Source organism: Numenius arquata, chromosome 5, assembly GCF_964106895.1.
Source record: "Numenius arquata chromosome 5, bNumArq3.hap1.1, whole genome shotgun sequence".
Lineage (NCBI taxonomy): Eukaryota > Metazoa > Chordata > Aves > Charadriiformes > Scolopacidae > Numenius > Numenius arquata.
The window spans coordinates 4,727,680-4,734,440 of record NC_133580.1 but is presented as its reverse complement, the minus strand read 5'-3'; positions in this window follow the sequence as shown (position 1 = coordinate 4,734,440).

Genomic DNA, 6,761 nt, shown 5'->3' with positions numbered 1-6,761 from the left:
TTATCTTTAAAGCTGTAGCTGTTCTCTTGCTGTTAAATCTTATTTCACTTTCTGGTGGTATCGGAACACGTATAAAGAATATGTATTTGACATTACCATTTTTTATTTTGTGCTTTCACATGAAAAAAACCTTCCCCTTTCCAGGTATATTTCTATGTGTGAAATATTAGATTAGGTACTGTAGTCATCTGTATGAATTAGAGTCCCAGAAGTTAGAGATAGAAAAGGGTTAATGGAGAATGCTTGTTAATATACCTCAGCTGCATTCCATTTTTGTGTCTTTAATGGTCTACCTTCCAAAATTTAGTTAACGTATCCATTTTAGTTTTTTATTTTGATACTAAAAGTAGCGCAGCTGCTCCCTCAGAAACTGGTGCTGCCGGTCATGTGAAATTAAAATGAGGGGACTGGGGAGAAAGCTAAAAGCACCATGTTTATAACTTGGCTATGCCTGGTTTAGGAGCCATGATCAATTTTTCTGGGAGAGTTGCACAGTATCAGAATTTCAAATCTGTTTTTAGACTCAAATTCTGAACAGTCAACACCTGAAAAGGACACAGAGCACAGTAATGCCATATCTTCTCTTGTGTATGTTTAGTTATTTAATTTTCTTTTAAGCGCCTTTCTGCATTTGACACACACTCTTGTTGAAAGAATAAGGGAGGGAACCAATGGCATTTTTTTTGGTCGTTGTGCAAAGGAATAGTGTGTGTTTGGGGGGACATGTTCACCCTTAAAGGCCGGATCATGTCAGCATCTGGGGATGGAAACGTCCATTTATTGCCAGAGAGGCTTTTTCTGCATGCTGGAAATGAAGCAGAAGGGGTTAGTTTGATAAGGGAAGAGAAAGTTTCACTTCATTCCCAAAGTTCATTGTTTCCCCACGTGGCAGTTTGGTTTTCATGTAGCATCACTATCGTTACAGCGATTCTGCCTCACAGAGCAGCTTCCTGTTGGCAGGCAGAGATGGGAACTGGAGTTTGAGGGGACAAGAGGCTGCTCTGGCTGTTTTTTGCTGCAAAAGCAAACACATATGGCACCGGACTTTGGGACCTGACCTTGCCTCCAGCAGAATCAACAATGAACCCCTACATGTATGTCCAGGGGCAGAGCTGTACCTCTTTTTCAGATGGGCTTGAAGAGGTGCCTCTTCAGATCATAGGTCTAGGTAAAAAAAAATTATGATTTTAGCTGTCAGTGGTACAACCCTGAGCCTATTCCTGGCAACAGAAATTTTGTCTTTGGCATGCATGGGCCCACCAACCTATGATAAATACAGAGGCCCCATCCCATGTTCTTTGGGATCTCTGACTGGTTACAACTGAAATATGCACGTATCTGGAATTAGGCACGTAGATGAAGCACCTTACAATACAAGGACACTTGGCCATGTGTGAATGCTTGAATGCAAGATTACCACAGGGACCCAAATAGAAGGAATTCAATGTGAGAAGCTTGAACAACTTGTTTAGGAGGTTAAAGATGAAAGCCGTGAAAAGTCTGTTAGATTATCATGCCCTTATCTCTGACCAGTGCAAGATTGCTCCCCCGCAATAGGTTCTCTGGGTCTTTGTCTGGACTTTATGTGTCTAGAGAGACATTGGTGTTCATGATGTTGTACCCAACCGGTGTGGCTGAGGGTTCGCATGGATGTTTTGTCAGTATTTCAAGCTACCGCTGTAGCCGTATAGCTAAGGCAGAAGGTTAGTCTGGAGCTCTCAGCATCATTTTCAGCTCCACAGAGCTTCAGCTTTTGAATTAATATAGTAGACATTTTCCTCAGCGGAAGGCAGTGTCTGCTTGTGTAGGTCGGTCTCACCCGAAGAAAAGCATTGAGGGGGGAGGGAATACGGGAGGGATAACGATGATTTTTGCTAACTGCAAAAAACCCTCGGAAGTTAACAGCAGCTTCAGCCCTTCTTTTCCCTCTCCATTTGCCCAGGATGACGCCCCAGCGAAGACCTCCGGGACCCCCAGCGAGAGGTGCAGTGCAGCACTGCGTGTATTTGACAAGCTGAGTCCGACACTCAGTGTGCAGAGTGTCAGTTTGTCAAATACCCCAAGTGAGGCATCTGCTGAGCAGCGCGGCGGCACACCGAGGGCACCGGCTCCTTCCTGCCCCTATTCTGCTTCTCTCCCCAAGCCCAGCGAGGTATTGTGAACCCATCCCATCATTAATGAATGCTTGACTCCCATTCTGTGCCGTCAGGTTTCCCTTCCACCCCGATTTCGGGAGCATCTCTTGGGGTACTCCTCCTAACAATGGCAACTCTGTGCAGACGTGTTGCTGGTACAGTTCCTCTGCGCCGTGAAAGCAGAGAATTGGGCCCTGGCTCCTTATTCTGTGCAGCCAAAGACAACGCTGTTCTGTCCCACAGCATTAACTAGCCAGCTGTTAATTAATAATCCTGCTCAGTTAACAAGGATTCCGGCAAATATAATCGCAACATCATGGGTGAGGGCAGCATTATTCATCATACAGAATCTTTTCTCTGAACATGTAAGAATCTTCTTTTAATTGGAGTACAAACAAATGAGGCTGCTGATTAACTTCCGTCTAGCCCATTAAACCAGTGAAAAATGCATGTTTGCTCAATCCTTTTTTAAATTCGGCCACTGAGTCCATCCCTTCTCCTTGAAGCCTTGTTGTTTGGAGAAGGCTCCTTGTTTTCGGATGGTTATTCCTAGTCAGCACTTGCAGCAAGGTTGCCTATTGTTTGCCTTGCAATTTCTGCTGCGTAGTTAAAGTAATTCCCTCTAAATCATCCCACTTGAAGATCTAATGATTGGTAAGCATTTTTAATAACTGACTAGTAGCATAGCAGATCTGCAGCGTGAGATATCTCAGGGTGAGGGGAATGACGGAGGGAGAGTGCACAGCTCAGTTTGACAAATCAAACCCTCTGAAAGCATTTAACATTGAAAACTCAGAAACTAAGAAAAAAAAATCCCAAGACCCTACTGACTTGTTTTAGGATGGTACCACCAACAAATTTTGCGGTATTTGAACATATTGATAAACTTCAATACTAAGCTTTCGGGGTTTTTTTTTTGTTGCAGCTATTTCTTGCTACATATTTTGAAGAAGTTGGGGTTTGTACAAAGCTGGGACAAATGAATGTATCTCATTGCCTAAGCAAATTGTGTTCTGCTTTTCGAATAGGTCCTCTCAATAGGGCTTATTGTGCGCTGCTGGACAAACATGGTCCTACTCCTTATGACTCACCCTCCCGTGGTCTCTCTCAAGCACCTACTCATGACTCACAGACATCACCCTGATCTTTATCAGGTCAGCTTCAAAAGAGAACGAAGTCTATTATTTCAGGGTTTGTTTTGTCCCCGGTGGATCCTTGTAGCAGGCAGCTGTGTCAACCCCAATCCTTTCTGCCATCACAGACCTCAAGGTTTCAACAGACCTAAACTCTTCTGCACCACAGGTAGCCAAGTGTTCATTTATGCTCTTCATCATTGTTTTCTCATGCATTTCCAGTTTTTGCTTTCAGCAGAGTTTGCCCCACTGCTTTTTAGATAACTCCCCCAGCCCTCAGTTCCTTCTAGGTGGCTGAGGGGGAAGGGGAAGAAAGTTAACCCCTTCCTCTCTTACAAGAACAAATACCAAATGGCGGTGGGTCAAATTTCTTTGAGACGTCCTCTCCCTTCTCCCTGCTGAGAACAGCAGGTTCAGGAGGGCTCTGAAGGCAAGGGCAAACCCGGCAAGTGTCAAAGCCAACAAAAGGCCCTCTCCCTTGTACACACACTTCAGTTGCTCTGAAGCCAGGGGAGCTGCAAGTCTCATGACGCTCTGCCGGCCACTAGAAATAGCGCGTTTTTTGGAGGTGGTGTAGTTTCGGAGCGGAAGCTGAGGTTTCCCTTCTGTGCTGGAGCCGATCTGGTGCTCAGGGAGGGGATGAGTCACGTCACTGGGTGAGTGACCAGCGCAAGGAAAGGAGAAGTTCTTTTGTTTGACAGCCATACAACACAGCAAAGCCCTCCATGACTGTCAGAAGAAAAATGACCTGTTTCCAACAGGTTTTACTACCAAACATGCCAAAAATATAAATAAAAAAAATAATTACACACTTGCTGCATAGGGAGAAACAGCAACTCGGCACTGGAGAGAGGCTTTTTGTCTTTCCACTGTTCTACTGCTTGTGACCAAAGTCGTTTTGCTGCCCTACTAGAGGCAGTGCCAACGTGAGGTATGTAGAGTCTGCTCCAGCTGGAATATCTGCTACCCCTGTCTAGAATCCTGTTGTCTTCTTCCTCTCCAGCTTCTCCCAGGCTTCAGGTCTTCTGAGGAAGTTGCCCGGACCTCCCCAGAGCCCATCAGTGCTGGGAGGAATAAAAAGTTGGAAAAATCATGGTGTTTCATAGTCAATGAGGGAAGTTGGAGCTGGGAGCTCCAATGGCAGCAAATCTTGCATAAAACACTAGGCTAATTGAAAATTAATGAGGATGGCACTTGGGGAATAAAAGAGCTGTGTTTTGGTCCGGAATCTGCCGAGGTGAGGAAGGGGAAGCTGAGGGGTTTTCAGTTCCCTTTTTCCACATGGCAACAACCTCGCATCACAGATTTCTGCCCTGCGTAAGTATGGCCGCGGCTCCCCATACCCCTCATTTCTTTAGTTTGGCACCACCTCTGAGACCACTGACACCAGCAGCTTCCTCCAGCCCCAGCCTGGTGTCTCCAAGGCCAGCTTCAGGGAGTGTATGTCCTACCTACAGCAAAGACACTGCTGGGTGGGGTGAAGTACCTCACCCCAGGTGCAAAGCACGAGAGAGACCCTCACACACATTTCTAATGGTTTCCACGCTTCTTGCCCTTGGTCAGGGCACAGCTCCTCTCCTCTCCAGCTGGGATGGGAGGAAATGGCCAGGCCTGAGGGCTAACAGACCAGTGCTTGGAGTGGGTCCTGGCACTGCCATAACCCTGGCAAGGACAAGCCCCTGCCTCCCCTGGGAAGCACAGGAGCCTTACACTGCAACACAACTGCCCCCGCCTGCCCTTTGCTGTGCTTATAAAACCTCCATGATACAGGCAGGAGACTTTTCTCTCTGATCTTACCTGATAACCGCCTCATGTCCCGAAGAAGAACTGTCATTGTAATTCAGGGCATTAAAGGTAAAAGTGAGGCTCTTCTTCCCAGCGCTCAGGCCATGAAAAGCTTGGTGAACCTGCTATTAGGCTGCTGACCTGGGAAGGGAAGATCCATGGCAGCAGAGGCAAAAGCCATGCGGGTCCAAGTCAGAGCCAAGAAGGAGGGCTTGCATGACCCAGAACTTATCTGCTTCCCCGTGCTCTCCCAGCTGCACTGGTTGATTTAATCAAAGCCAATAACTCCCCCTGCAAATCTGCTTTGCTAAAGCCAGGTGGCATCCTCTCTTCCTGCCCCTGGTCTGCTTGCCAAGCCTGGAGGACAGAGGGACGCTGCCTGGAGGTCTCCGACAGACAGGGAGGGCAGAGCACAGCACAGCAGCACCCCAGCACCACCAGTACATGTAAGAGGCAAACCGTTAACAATGAGGAAGCAAAGCAGGCTGTTGAGTAACTGAGCGTATTGCAGGAAACACACTTCAGCTGGAGGCAGGAACAGCTCGGCACGCAGCCTTGCTGCTTTTGCAAAAAGGAACTTTTCTTCTGAAAAACTTTTCTTCTGAGGGGAGACCTTATCAATGCTTATAAGTATCTGAAGGGTGCGTTGAAGGAGAAGGGAGCCAGACTCTTTTCAGTGGTTGCCAGTGAGAGGACGAGGGGCAACGGGCACAAGCTGGAACATAGGAGGTTCCACTCAAATATGAGAAGAAACTTCTTTCCGGTGAGGGTGACAGAGCCCTGGAACAGGCTGCCCAGGGAGGTTGTGGAGTCCCCTTCTTTGGAGATTTTCAAGACCCGCCTGGATGCAGTCCTGAGTAACATGCTCTGACACGCTCTGGGCAATCCTGCTTCGGCAGGGAAGTTGGACTAGATGATCTTTATGGTCCCTTCCAACTCTAAAAATTCAGTGAAATTCAGTGAAATTCTGATTTATTTATTTTTGCCAGAGATCCAGGAATGGCCTGGATTGGGTTTGAGCAGCAGTGACAGACTGCACACTGAACAGTTTCTGAACGATATGCTGTTAATATCAGAGTTTGGTTAGTTAGAAGAGGCCCAGCTAAATAAGTAAAATTACTGAACAGAAAATTAGTTCTGTTTTACCTGAAACCAGGACACACAGCAAAGCCTGCACCCCGTTAGCACAGGGCTCAGTCTGGGGACTTCTCTTTAGGACTGCACAAAATCCAGGGTTAATGAAAGTGGTGGGTTTTGCATCACGGACCGTACACGTCAGCCCTCCTGCTTGAGAGGAAGACTTTGGAAATGCAAAGTATAGCCTTGTAGCTCAGGAACCACTTGGCAAAAAAGAGAACCCAAAATGCACATTCCAAGAAGAGTCTTGAACTTAATGCAGGGCATGTGGGCTTCTATTTTTAAAGGTGATCTTGTGATTTTAGAGCAGTCAGCAGCAGAAGTGTGGCTGATCTAGAAGACACACTGGCCAAACAGCTCCAAAGCCTGCAAACACCAGAAGAGAAGGAAAAAAATGCCCCCCCCCCCCATTCCCTCCCCAATCTCTTGAGCGCACATCTGCAGTGCTTCCTCACTTCTCCTGCCTTACAGAAGGCTCCCTCAGCTTCAGGCATCGTCCCTGGGAGTTGGTGTCTCTCTCTGAGCCCTGACATGCTGCAGCTGCGCAAGTGCCTTTCTTTGCCACAGGATC